The 15,024-nt window shown below is 43.3% G+C and overlaps 1 protein-coding gene across 9 annotated transcripts in view; it reads left to right on the top strand.

Moving 5' to 3' along the window:
* Positions 1-15,024, top strand: part of LOC132384674 (RNA-binding motif, single-stranded-interacting protein 2-like) — a 226,800-nt gene that overhangs the window by 116,693 nt on the left and 95,083 nt on the right. The window lies entirely within an intron of this gene.

Raw genomic sequence — 15,024 nt, 5'->3', positions numbered from 1 at the left:
GGTTGTAGATTCTTAGATTCATAAAGTTATATACAGGATGAAAACAGACCCTTCGGCCCAACCTGGCTATGCTGACTAAGATGTCCTATTCACCCTTATTTGGTCCAAATCCCTCAGAACCTTTCCTGTCGATTTACCTGTCCAAGTAGCTTTTGAACATTGTAATTTTACCCACCTTCACCACTTTCTCTAGCAGCTCCATTTAATTTATCCACCACCCTCTGTATGGAAAAACATTGTCCCTTTAGATCCACGTTAGAACTTTCTGCTTTACCACCTCGCCTTTAAATTCAGACTTGTACCCAAAGCAGTCTAAAGAAAGGTTGTCAGTCTTTCATCACCATAACATTACTCAGTCAAGTGAAGTCAAATTATGTGCATAAGGGCAGTGAAGTATAGGTATAGTGAAAAATATATGTGCAGCGGCATCCCAGGTACAGACAACACAAAGAACATAAATTATACGCACATTATACTGTACATCAATTATATAAGACAGTGAGGACCAAAAAAGACTGTACAGAAAATCTTTCTCTTTCTCTGTCCTACATGAGTATGCGTCTCTCACTCTATTTCCTTCTCTCTATCTCCCCCTCTCTCCATCTCCCTCTCACCCCCTCTCCTCTTCCTCTCCTTCTCCTCCTCTCCCTCTCCCTCTCTCCTCCTCCTCCAACTACTCCCTTCCCAAGTAACCACTCTTGTTCCTGCCTCCTGAGTTGCTGAGCGGTCCTGGACTGAGAGCTAAGCGCAAGCTGCGCTCTTGAGCCTAGACAGGGTGCCTGTACTTCTGAATCAGCCACAGGTTTCTGGCACAAATCCTTGTGGCCTCAGTGATCTATGTGTCAAGCGTGCTCACAAGACCAAGCTTCAGGAAGCAGGTCAATCCTGCTCCCCTTGCACATGGGGTATTTGGAGGAATCCTCTCTGGCCCGGGGGGGTGGGGGGGTGGGGTTGCTGTTGATTGGATTGGCTTGGCTGTGGAGAAATGGTGCTAATGGTGCTGTTCATTCTCATGTGTGGAGGAGGTGGTGACACCAGAGTCAGGCAGAAGGTACAGAAGCTTAAGAACATGTATCACCCAGCTCAAGGATGGCATCTTATCCCACTGTTATCAGACTATGTAACAGTTCTCTCATTCGCTATAAGATGAACTCTTGACCTCCCATGCGACCTCATTGTAGCCCTTGCTTTATTTGCCCACTTGCACAGTAACTTTCTCTGTAACTGCCACACTCTATTCTGCATTTTGTTTCTTTTTCTTTGGTACCTCAGTACACAGTTGTATGAGATAATGAAACAAAAGCTTTTCACTGCATCTCAGTACGTATGACAATAATATTCCAATTCCAATGGTTATCCAATTCTTTGAAGCTATATTCTACCAGGACTTCAATGGTTCCCACCTCCATACCTAGCCACAAAGCACACCCCTATAAAATAAAGGTGCAGAATTGGCTGTAAATATTGGGTGCTGCCTTTAACTGGTGAACGCCACTCCTGACAGAGTCATGGGGTTTAGCACAGTTCACCGACAAGTGACTGCAGATGCTGGAATCTGGAGCAACAGTTTGCTGGAGGAACTCCGGATCCTGATGCAGGGCTTCAACCCAAAATGTTGACAGTCTATGCCTTGTACAGGAGATGCTACTCAACCCACTGAGTTCCTCCAGCAGATTGCGGGTTACTCATGTAGCTGGTGACTGCATCAACTTTAAGCCCAAACCAGGGAGGGTCACTCGAGTGTAAATTACATCCATGGGTGATGCTTACACAAGTTCAGCAGTGGCTGATGCTAATTTTGAGTGAGGCTGGTGTTGATGTTTTACAATACTCGTTTTACGTCTGAAGTGAAGTCTACTTTTATATTGTTGACTTGATTTGGTTTAATTTCTTTCCATTCTCCATCTCTGGCATTAAATTTGTACCTGATACCAATGGTGTATTTTGCAGGTTCTGGTGATATTCTGTAGCCCAATCCTGAGGGTTTATTTTGGTTCTAATCCAGTATAATTTGTGCCTGGCACTATTGCTGTTTGATGCCCGCTTCTGGTTTAATTATTTGCCTGGTATTTATGTTAAATTGTTCCGATGCTAGTTCCCATCCAGTTCAGCTATAACATTGTAGCAGTGATCGTTTCATAACTGTTTTTGACCTGATAACAGAGAACATGACAGCACAGTACAGGCTCTTCAGCCCACAATAATGTGCCAACCTTTTAACCTACTGCAAGATCATTCTAAACCTTCCCTCCCAAACAGCCCTCCATTTTCTATCATCCATGTGCCTATCTAAGAGCCTTTTAATTGTTCCTGATGTATCTGCCTCCACCACCATCCCTGACAGTGCATTCCATGCACCTACCACTCTTTGTGTAAAGAACTTACCTCTGACATTCCCCCAATGCTTTCATCCAATCATTATGGTCCTCTTGTGTTAGCCATTTTCACCCTGGGAAAAAGACACTGGCTATCCACCCCTATCTATGCCTCTTAGCATTTTGTACATCTCTATCAAGTCACCTCGCAGCTTCCTTCATGTGAAATGGAAAAGCCCGAGCTCACTCAACCTTTCTTCACATCATGCTGTCCAATCCAGGCAGCATCCTGGTAAATCTCCTCTGCACCCCTTCTAAATTTTCCACATCCTTCCTACGATGAGGTGAGCAGAACAGAGTAAATTACTCCGTGTGATCTAACCAGAGTTTTATAGAGCTGCAACATTACCACAGGACTCTTGAACTCAGTCCCCCAACTAATGAAAGCCAACACACCATATGCCTTCTTAACCACCCTGCAACCTTGAGTGATCTATGGACATGGACCAGAGGTCCCTCCCCAGTTCTAACTGTTCACTTGTTGCATGTCTCCGGCTTTAACATGTTACCAAGTTCTTGTGCTGATTACCAGATTCTGACATGAATCATGCATCATATTTTGATGTTAAGTTGTTACTATTGAATCATTTAAGTTCTGGTTTGAAATAAAAATATAAAATGCTGAAAACACACATCACAGCAGGTAGCAGCTGTGGAGAGAGAAGAAGAGCTAAATTTTCAAGTTGAAGACCTTTCATAAGAGCTGTTCTGTCCCAGTTCTGGTGTGGAGTTGTTGCCTGATTCTCGGTTGATATTTCTGCCTTGTTTTTCTGAACATCTGTTGCATTGCTTCTGTGTTAATTTGTTGCCTGGTTCTGGTGTTGATTTGTTGCCTGATTCCCATTTCAAATTGCTACTGGGTTCTGGTGCTAATTTGCTGCTTAATTTATATGCAAATATATTGTCTAGTTCAGGTGTAAATTTATTGCAGGTTCTGGTTTGAAATTGTTGCCTGTTTCTGATGTTAATTTGTTTCCTGGTTCTGGGTTTGATTTGTTGCTTGTGTTGTGAAGTAAGAGAACCACTCACACACATCTGTCCTAAGATACAGAGAAACGTGTCTGTTCTATCAATCTTTATTCTTCAGAAGCGATGTTACAGCTGTGGTCCACACACTCTTCCTGACTGTACAATTCACTACACCTTCGGAGATTAAAAGACCAGAAGACGTAGGAGCAGAGTTAGAACATTGGGCCCATCAAGTCTGCTCTGCCATTCCATCATAGCTGATTCATTATCCCTCTCAATCCCATTCTCCTGCCTTTTCCCCATAACCTTTGACTCCCTTACTAATCAAGAATCCATCAACATCTGCTTTAAATATACCCCAAAATCTTGGCCTTCACAGTCATCTGTGGCAATGAATTCCACAGGTTCACTGTCCTCTCGCTAAAGAAATTCCTCTTCATCTCTGTTTTAAAGGGATGTCCTTGTATTCTGAGGCTGCGTTCTCTGGTCCTGGGCCCCCTCATCTAATATAATAATTAACATATAAGTCCATTATATTAGATGGGGGTATATAATAGAATTACTGTACACAACAACTCAACTGTAGTTGTGCTGTCTTACCTTAGCCAATCCAAAGCAAAATGGTACATCATCAGCAGCTTTAGACATCACTTTCCCCACCTAGTAGTCCTGTTTCTATTTAGTATCTGATCATATCAAGTATGTTTTTTATTCAATCAATACTGGATTTTTAACCATTCTCCTCCAAATCATTGGAGCTCAACAAGCATTTTGTTTCTAGTCTCCTCTGGTGATTGCTAGTGTTTGCAGAATTGTCACCTCTTTACCTTTCTGTAGAGGTGAATTGTGTTGGGAACAGGACTATGTCCATGAGATAGTTTCTTCACTACTTTATTTTAAGCACTGTCGTCCTGTGAATATGTATGGTAGTTCAAAGCCTGTATTTGCTTGAGATGTTATTGACACCAAATATGCCAGTCAAGGCCGTCATCTGCATTACCTATGTGTCCTTGGCTGACCCAAGCCTCTCTTGGGGATAGAGTTACTACAAAGGAAGCGTTACCATCTACAAATTTGCTGACAATACAACCATTGTTGGTAGAATCTCAGATGGTGACGAGAGGGTGTACAGGAGTGAGATATGCCAACTAGTGGAGTGGTGCCGCAGCAACAACCTGGCACTCAACGTCAGTAAGACGAAAGAGCTGATTGTGGACTTCAGCAAGGGTAAGATGAAGGAACACAAACCAATCCTCATTGAGGGATCAGAAGTGGAGAGAGTGAGCGGCTTCAAGTTCCTGGGTGTCAAGATCTCTGAGGATCTAACCTGGTTCCAACATATTGTTGTAGTCATAAAGAAGGCAAGACGGCGGCTATACTTTATTAGGAGTTTGAAGAGATTTAACATGTCAAAAAATATACTCAAAAACTTCTATAGTTCTACCGTGGAGAGCATTCTGACAGGCCGCATCACTGTCTGGTAAGGAGGGGCTACTGCACAGGACCGAAAGGTTGCAGAAGGTTGTAAATCTAGTCAGCTCCATCTTGGACACTACCCAGGACACCTTTAGGGAGCAGTCTCAGAAAGGGAGCATCCATTATTAAGGATCTCTAGCACCCAGGGCATGCCCTTTTCTTACTGTTACCATCAGGTAGGAGATACAGAAGCCTGAAGGCACACACTCAGCGATTCAGGAACAGCTTCTTCCTCTCTGCCATCTGATTCCTAAATGGACATTGAAGCTTTGGACACTACCTCACTTTTTAAAAAATATACAGTATTTCTGTTTTTGCACATTTTTTAATCTATTCAATATATGTAATTGATTTACTTGATTATTATTTTTAAATTATTTTCTCTCTCTCTCTGCTAGATTATGTATTGCATTGAACTGCTGCAGCTAAGTTAACAAATTTCATGTCACATGCTGGTGATAATAAACCCGATTCTGATATCCCTGTTACCTCTGGTGAAGGGAGGTTATTTCTAAGAGAACATTCCAATGGGTTGTTTATTTCTTATTTGTAAACTGAACTTTTAGCTCAGTTATACAAACCAAGTCTCACTTCTATGAGACAGAAATATGCCGTTGTCTGTACTATGTACTTTTACATTCAGATATGCCAGCTAATCTCACATGACATTTCAGTCCCCTCCCTAACCCCTTTTGGCTCTGGCATGACCATGCTTGCATGCTTTATGCATTGAGTTGCTATCCTGAAATATCTGTCGTGATTCCAAAACTGAACACTAGTTTGGGCTACTTTAGTGCTTAACTGGTCCCGGCAGAATGTCAAAGTGTCCTGGAGTACTACAGAGCGGAAACAGGCCCTTCGACCCATCTAGTTAGCATGCATTGGATAGGCCAAAGGGCCAGTTTCAGTGTTGTAGTATTCTATGACTAGTCAATGCCGACCTAGTCTACTGCCTAGACCCATTCACCTGCATCCGAACCATAGCCCTGCCTACCCTTCCCAAACATGTACCTATCCAAACTACTCTTAAATTCTCGTAAGAATGCTCATGCATCATTTTAATAGCATTATTTATTTCATTCTAATGTATAACCTTGATGCAGAGCTGATATAGCTGGTAATTCACAAATATAGCACCAACACATCTTGAACTGGGACCAGAGTGTAAGACACAATTCTGACCTGTAGATGGATTTTTACAATTAGTGACCACTTTATTAGGTACTTCCTGTACCTAATAGATTGGTCACTGAGTGTATGTTCATGGCCTTGCACTGCTCTATCCTATCTAGTTCAATATGTTGTGTGTTCAGTGATGCTGTTCTGCACACCGCTGTTGTAACGTGTGGTTATTTGAGTAACTGTCACCTTCCTGTCAGCTTGAACCAGTCTGGCCACTCTCCTCTGACCTCTCTCATTAACAAGGCATTTTCACCCAGAGAACTGCCGATCACTGGATGTTTTTTTGTTTTTCGCACCATTCTCTGTAAACTCTAGAGACTGTAGTGTCTGGCACCAACAATCATTCCATGGTCAAAGTCACTTAGATCACATTTCTTCCCCATTCTGATGTTTGGTCTGAACAGCAACTGAACCTCTTACCCAGGTCTGCTTGCTTTTATGTATTGACTTGCCACATGATTGGCTTATTAGATTTTACATTAATGAGCAGGTGTACAGATAATAATGTGACCACTGAGTGTTTATTCATAACCAACTCCATATTTGGGACCACTGTCACTCTGCCCTGAGGACGCTATATAGTTTAATACCAGTGTGACCTGATTTCCTCCTCAAGTTGACACTTTGCTTAGCTAGACTGCTTAATTATCTTTGGAGCGGTAACAGACATCCTGGGAGGTAAAGAAGCATGTCCTCAGAGGTATATTATATTCCTACATTGTCTATTATTCCATCATTTGCATCATACATTACCTCTATAAACTATTCCTGATGCAACATTTCTACCCGAAACATGGACAGTTCCTTTCCTCCCACAGATGCTACTCAACCTGTTGAGTGCCCTCCCAGCAGATTGTTGCCCCAGATTACATCGTCTGCTGTCTCCTATAAATATTTGTGTTTTTCTTCTATTGTAATGGAGCAATATGTTCTTCTATTAGTTCTTAGTTCTTTTCTTCTTAAGCCCGTCACTCATACAGGGGCATAGGCCACTGACAGCAATTCTCTAGAGTCCTGTGTCCTGGGCCAGCCTTTCAGGGTTTCAACATATAGCCAATCGAAGATCCTTTACCTCCCGGGGATGTAGGCATTTCTGTATATCTGGGTTTTTGCAGGATGGGGTTGTTGGTCCCATGTCCAACCCTCCTCCTCTTGCAGCCAGGCTTCAGACCATCCATGACAGAGGTAGTTTCTATTAGTGGTGATAAGGTATTCTCTTTCGTCCCCACAGAGTGAAAGATAGCTTCTGTCCTGCTGTTAACAGATTCTTGAATGGATCTCTTGATTTCCCTCCCAGTCTACCTTGTTGAGGCCCTTGCATTTTGTTTGTCAACCTGCACTGCACGTTCTCTGTACATGTTAAATTATAATCTGCAATTTGTTTTCCTTTTGTACTACCTCAATGTACTTATGTTTAGAATGATCTCTCCTGGATGGTTTGCAAACAGAACCTTTCACTTAATGATGGGTGCTGCCTTTTTGAGGCATCGCTCCTTGAAAATATAGTTTCCAGGACATCTTCAAGGGCCAAAGCCCCAAAAGGTGGCGTCCCTCAGTAAGGACATTCAAGGTTATTTGGCCAATTGTCTCTAGCTACTGGAGGGCTGGCTTGGGTTAGTCGTGTTCCTGTTCAATTAAATGAGCAATGATCCTCAAGTGGCCTTTCTCATCTGACTGATAACTTTGACTCTCAAATTTCCCTCAGCACAGTCCCTTTCTGGGATAAATTGGCCCCTCTTCCCATTCATCCATTGAGCTCCTGTTTGTAGGGAATTTGCCCCTATTTCGATCCCTTGGAAGTAGATCATAAGACCATAAGACGTAGGAGTAGAATCGGGTCATTCAGCCCATCGAGTCAACTCCTCCATTTGATTGTGGCTGACTCATTTTCCCTCTCAACCCCATAACCTTCCTGCCTCCTCTCTTAACCTCTGACACTCTGACTAATCAAGGACCTACCAACCTCTGCCTCAAATGTACCCAATGTCTTGGCCTCCAAAGCTATCTGTGCCAATGAATTCCCCAGACTCACCACCCTCTAGCTAAATAAATTCCTCTTCATCTCTGTTCTAAAGATACTTCCTTCTATTCTGAGGCTGTGTCCTCTGCTCCAAGACTCCCCAACTATAGGAAACATCCTCTCCACACTTTATCGAAATCTAGATTTATCAGATTCATTAGGATGTCCCACTGTCTGTTCCTGTCATTGCATCACTTCACAGTTTGCGTTGGTACTGGTAATAATTCGTCCCCTGCAGTGTCCTCTGTCCCTCAGAGATCTACACCTGTTGGTTTGATTCCGTTCCCCATGAGGGCAACCCCCACACAAGTCAGGTCACAGATTATGGGTACAGTTTTTCATTTTCCCCCCTCGTATAATCAGAATCAGATTTAATATCGCCGGTGTATGTCATGAAATTTGTTATCTCAGTGGCAGCAGTACAATGCAATACATGATAATTATAGGAAATGCGGAGAAATTTCTTTAACCAAAGGGTGGTGAATTTGTGGAATTTGTTGCCACATGCAGCTGTAGAGGCCAGGTCGTTGGGTGTATTTAAGGCAGAGATTGATAGGCTCTTGACTGGACATGGCATCAAAGGTTACGGGGAGAAGGCCGGGAACTGGGGTTGAGGAGGAGAGAGAAAAAAAGGAAAAGCCAGGATTGAATGGCGGAGCAGACTCGATGGGCCAGATGGCCTAATTTCGCTCCTATGTCTTATGGTCTTATGGAAATAAATGAATTACAGAATGTACATTAAATAGTTAAATAAGTAGTGCAAAAACAGAAATAAAAAAGTAGTGAGATAGTGTTCTTGGGTTCAATGTCCATTTAGAAATCAGATGTCAGAGGGGAAGAAGCTGTTCCTGAATTGCTGAGTATGTGCCTTCAGGCTTCTGTACCTTCTGCTGATGGTAGCAATGAGACGAGGGCATGTCCTGGGTGGTGGGGGTCCTTAATGATAGACACCGCCTTTCTGAGGTACGGCTCCTTGAAGATGTTCTAGATACTATGGAGTCTAATACTCATGATGGAGCTGACTAGATTTACAACCTTCTGCAGCTTCTTTCAATCCTGTGCAGTAGCCCCTCCATACCAGATGGTGATTCAGCCAGTCAGAATGCTCTCCATGGTACAACTGTAGAAGTTTTCAAGTGCTTTAGGTGACAAACCAAATTTCCTCAAACTTATAATGAAATATAACCACTGTTTTGCCTTCATTATAGCTGCATCAATATGTTGGGACTAGGTTAGACCCTCAGAGATCTTGGCACCCAGGAGCTTGAAGATACTGACTCTTTCCACTGCTGATCCCTCTATGAAGATTGGTTTGTGTTTCCTTGTCTTACTCTTCCTGAAGTCCACAATCAAAGTGTATATCTATATCCTGTAACACATCTCCACTTATACCTGGGCCATTCCAGAAACTGTTTACAGTCATCTACCCAATGTCAGGAGAACATGCCAGCTCACGCCATGGGCCCAAACACACAGCAAATCTCCTACATCTTCCTCAACATACTTCCAGTTCAAAGGCCTGCCTCTCACTTCTGCAGAAACTAAACTAAACTGCACTTAAATGTATGTTTGAATTAAAAACTAAACAGTGCTATTCATGCCTATTTAGATGCATAGAACAGGAACAATTCCTTACTTTAGCTGAATTAAATGTCATTAAAAGCTCCATTGACTTGGATCCAGACACAAGAAGTTAATTTCTAATTCAAGGACGACTACACGACTCCTTTAGTTAAATGAAAACATGCTGATATCTGCAATTGAGTCACAGAGTTGTACAGCACAGAAATAGGCCCTTCAGCCCGTGCTAACGTACATTCATCCCACCTACCTACATTACAATTGTATCGCTCTATGTCTTGCCTATTTGAATGTGTGTCTAATTGCCTCTTAAATATAATGATTGTGTCTGATTCCACCAGCGCTGGCAGGAACACTCTAAAATGAACCACTAGCTGTGTGAGAAGCACTTGCTCCTGCAATTCACTCTCAATCTCCTTCCTCTCTCCTTAAGCCTACAGTATATGTCCACTTGTTTTTGATAACCTCACCATGGGGAAATGACTATCTACCCTATTTATGCCTGTTATAATTTTATACTCCTCTTTCAGATCAACCCTCAGCCTCCTTCGCTCCAAGTAAAACGAAGCCATATTTAAAGTCCTCCATTCCAGGCAACGACCTGGCGAATCTCCTCTTCACTCTCTCCAGTGCAATCACATCTTTTTTATCATGTGGTGACCAGAACGGCACACAATATTCCAAGTGCAGTCCAACCAGTATTTTGTAAAGTTGCAACATAACGTCCCAGCTTTTATATCCTGTGCCCTGACCTATGAGGGCAAGTATGCCATATGCCTTCTTCACCACCCTACTGAACTGTGTTGTCATTTTCAGGGAGGTATGGACTGGGACCCCTAAGTCTCTCCATTCATTAACATACCTTAGAGCCCAACCATTTACTGTACATGTCCTACCCCTATTTGACTTCCCAAAATCCAACACCTCACATTTGTCAGGATCATATTCCATCCACCAATGTTCTGCTCAACTTTCCATCTCATCTATATCCAGCTGTAGCCTCTGACAGCCTTTCTCACTACCCACTGCACCAATTTCCATATCACCCACTAAGTTACTAATTATACATTCAAGTCGTTAATGTGTACCAGCACTGATCCTTGTGATGCACCACCAGTCACAGACCTTTAGTCAGAGAAACACCCATCCACCACTACTCTCTGCCTTCTATCACCAAGCCAATTTTGGATCCCATTAGCCAGTTCAAACCCCAAATGCCTTAACCTTTGGAGCAGCCTACTATGCAAGAGGTTGTCAAATGCCTTACTAAAGTCCATATAGACAAATAGATTTTAACCTTTAATCTTGAATTAAAAATTCCTTCTATCAGAAAACAATTAACTGAAGATAAACACAGTTCTTCATGCAACCTAGAAACGTTGATCCATATGGTGGGTTAGGAACTCAAAGGTACATCAACCATAAGGAGCATCTGAGCACAAGAGATTCTGCAGATGCTGGAAATCTAGAGTAACACACACACAATGCTGGAGGAACTCAGCAGGTTAAGCAATATCTATGGAGAGGAATAAACAGTTGACGTTTTGGGCCAGGGCCCTTCATCAGGACTTCTGAGGTTGTGAGTCCACACGACATTTGTACCACTTAGATAAATCAAAGCACCAGAAACATGGCACGCAGATCTCAAAAGATGTACTTATACATGAATGAATGCTTCCTACAATGGGCAGGACTATAAAGGGTTAATAGTTTCACCTCTCTGCTCAACAGTGACACCAAACATATGCTGCAGACACTGTGCAGGTATGTTCTCAGACAGGAATTTACCAAATAAAGTGAATTCCACTGCCCACAGAACATACTGTGAAATATTTCAATTGCTCAACCTGTTTTGTACACACACACACTCTCTCTCACACACACACACACACACACACTCTCTCTCACACTCACTCACACACACATTCTCTTTCTCTCACACACACACGCACACTCTAGCACAAAGAACTATTTTGATTCTACATTCATACAAGCACACACAGGACTGCACTGAATTTCAAATATGCACACAGACATGCACGCACACGCACACAGATATCAGGTGTCCCAAGAGTGTAACACAAGTCCTATGCATTACAATAGGTAATGATCTATCCAGTGCTATCACTGCCGTAATTCCTGCCTTCTCTCTGTTATTTTTCTGCTGTTTCTCCCACCGTTTCTTCCTGTCTTTAGGGTCACAACTTAGCTCCCAGCCCTCTCTTTACTCGTGATGTATTAACTTTTTATGCTTTTTGTTGAATGCTCCAGTTAATGAACCTTGCCTCCTCAGGCCGGAACCCTGATTTCTGTGGCTATGACCCTTACCCTCTCTCATAATACACGTGTGCTTTTCTTTTAAGCTGGGTCAGCACAAAACCTGTTTCACCTCACGGTTCGGATCTCCCACTGGGCTTCATCGCCCAGTTTACACCAAGAGTACATCCTCACACAAGAGATACTCTGTATTTATCATGTGCTTGCTGAATGGGAAAGTCCTGTCACCATGTGGGGCCGAAGCATTGCTTGCACCTCTGTTCTTGAGCCGAGGAGTATTTAAGTGATTGATCATTCACCTGCAGGAGGTGGAGAGGCCCCCATCACTCTTTCCGGTTCTACAAAGCATGGCTGGAGATAAGCCTTGACATTTCTGCCAATGCGCAGCGCTCTAGTTATCAGCTCTCCATCACTCCGAAGCAAGAAGGAGCATGGTCAGCCTCTTGTGACATCACTTTCTCTGTGTGACCATTATGTTCTTTGGAGGCACTGCCACTGGTCAGTGTCTGATCACTGCAAGGCATCATTTGACCCAATCAATCAACACTTGATTACTATCCACATCACTTCAGAGGTCATTTATACCCAGCAGGCCTGTTAACTTTAGTCAATCTCCATCTGGTGACCATCTGTTTCAACCAGACCTGTCATTCCCCCTGCATCTCTGCAGAGATTAGTTGTGGGATCGAGTCTGTGTCCACTTTATTACCCCAAAACCCATTACTCCAAGCCCTGTGTGTTCTGAGAAAACATAACAAATACTATTGACAATCGAGCCTTCATCTGTCTTGCCCTGTTTGCCTCTGTGCAAAGCCAACCTCCAGTTCCCATGGAGTTGCTCAAATGACTGCTGTAATCTTTTGACCTCAATGAAGAGAGGTTATATTTAAGAGAACATTGCAGTACATTGTTTGTGCCTTATTTATAAGCTGAGCCTTCTAGTCAGCTGCAGAAAGCAAGCCAAACTTTTATGGGGCAGAAATGCACTAGGTCTTACTTCATGTTGTCACATTTGATAGACAAGTTAACCCTCCACACGACTGCCTTTCTGGTAGTCCTACTATAACTTACTGCCTGGTTCTGGTGTGGAGTTGTTACCTGGTTCTGGTATTGATCTTTTGCCTGGTTAGGGTGTGGAGCTGTTTCTTTTTTGTCTCATAATGATTGCTTCATGGTGCTGATGTTAATTTGTCAGGGTGCACTCTTCTACGCTTGTTGCCTGTTTACGTTTGGCTGCCTCTTGCTTGGTTGGTGGGCCCAGCTCAGTGTTGTGCAGTTTGGAAGCTCCTGGACAGGGTTGTTCTATTTGACCTGACATAGAACCCTCGCAGCTGAGGCTCCCCCATGTGTAGCACCAGATTGTGCCACTAGTACATATTGGTACTGTGCCATCACCCTGCGGGTTGATGTTGCCTCTGGCCTCGTTCCCGTGAGGTAAGCTTGGGGCTTGCTGGAAGGCAAGATTGATGTAGTGCAATGGAGCCTGCTGTAGTTCAGCACTTACAGGCCAAAGGTTGTTCTGCATTGGAGCTTGCTGCATTTCAGCATCACAGGCTGGAGCATTTTGCTGCATAGATGCCCATTGTCTCTGGACAGAAACATAAAACCATAAGACCATAGGACATAGGAACAGAATTAGGCCATTCAGCCCATTGAGTCCACTCCTGCATTTGATCATGGCTGATCTATTTTCCCTCTTAATCCCATAACCCTCCTGCCTTTGACACCCTCACTAATCAAGGTCCTATCAGCCTCTGCTTTAGATATACCCAATGACTTGACATCCACGGCCGTATGGGACAATGAATTCCATAGACTCATCACCCTCTGGCTAAAGAAATTGCTTTTCCTCTTTGTTTTAAAGGAACATCCCTCTATTCTGAGGTTATGCCTCAGACTCTCATACTATTGGAGGCATCCTCTCCATATCCACTCTATCTTGGCCTTTCAATATATAGTAGGTTTCAATGAGATTCCTTCCCTTATTCTTCCAAACTCCAGCTTCTGATTGCTGCATAGCAGTTTTTTAAAATATATATTTTTATTCACTTTGAGCAGTTGCATGTCACTGGCAAGACCAGCAGTTGTACATACCTAATTGCCCTGGAGAAGGTGGGGGGAATGAACCGGTGCAGTCCTTCTGGTGAAGGTGCCCCCATAGTGCTGCTGGGGAGGGAGGTCCAGGGTATAGACCCAGTGACGATGAAGGAGCAGAGACATATTTCTCAGTCAGGGTGGTGTGTGGCTTGGAGGGGAACCTGCACGTGGTGGTGCTCCCCTTGTCCTCGTTGTTATAGACATTGTGGGTTTGGGAGGTGCTGTCGGAGTAGCCTGGATGAGTAACTAGATTTTGTCTTTGATGTGACGCCATGCTGGAGGGAATGAATGATGGGGATGTTGAACTGACATGCTCTCAAACCTGCATGCCGTTGAACTTTTCTTCTGCTGGTATTGTTTTATTATTGTCATGTGCACCAAGATACAGTGAAAAATTTTTCTTGGCACACCATCCAGACAGATCATTCCATACACAAGCTCTCAACTCTCAACTCCTTCTGAGTTGTTGGAGTTGCACTCTTATCAGGTAAGTGGAAAGAATTCCAGTGACATGCTGGAAATCCAAAGCAACTCACACAAAATGCTGGAGGAACTCAGCAGGTCAGGCAGCATCTATGGGAGGGGGATAAACAATCGACATTTTGGGCCAAGACCCTTCTTCACTATTCATCACGAATTCAGTGAAGCTCCTGACTTTTGGATCGTAATGTGCAGTAAGGGTCTGGACCACTCAGTGCAAAATATAACTGTCTGTGTGAGGGTTCTGGTCAGGATGTAAGACAACAACATGTACTTTGGCAGAAGGGATAAAATAGTAGATTTCTTTCTGACTGGGGTGAAAATTGAAAACTCAGAGGTGCAAAGGGACTTGGAAGTCCTGGTGCAGGATTCCCTGAAGGTTAACTTGCAGGTTCAGCCAGTGGTAAGGAAGGCTAACGCAATGTTAACATTCATTTTGAGAGGGCTAAATGCAAGCGTGTAACACAAGCAACCACAGCCAATGTTGTACAATTACATCAATTTGAGCAAGTAGAGAGCTGGGAAATGGGGGAAATGAAGATTCATGTTAGGGTGAACATTTGGAAC

Source organism: Hypanus sabinus, chromosome X1, assembly GCF_030144855.1.
Source record: "Hypanus sabinus isolate sHypSab1 chromosome X1, sHypSab1.hap1, whole genome shotgun sequence".
NCBI classification, from domain to species: Eukaryota; Metazoa; Chordata; class Chondrichthyes; order Myliobatiformes; family Dasyatidae; genus Hypanus; species Hypanus sabinus.
The sequence above is the reverse complement of the archived record's forward strand: the minus strand, read 5'-3'. Positions and strand labels throughout refer to the sequence as shown.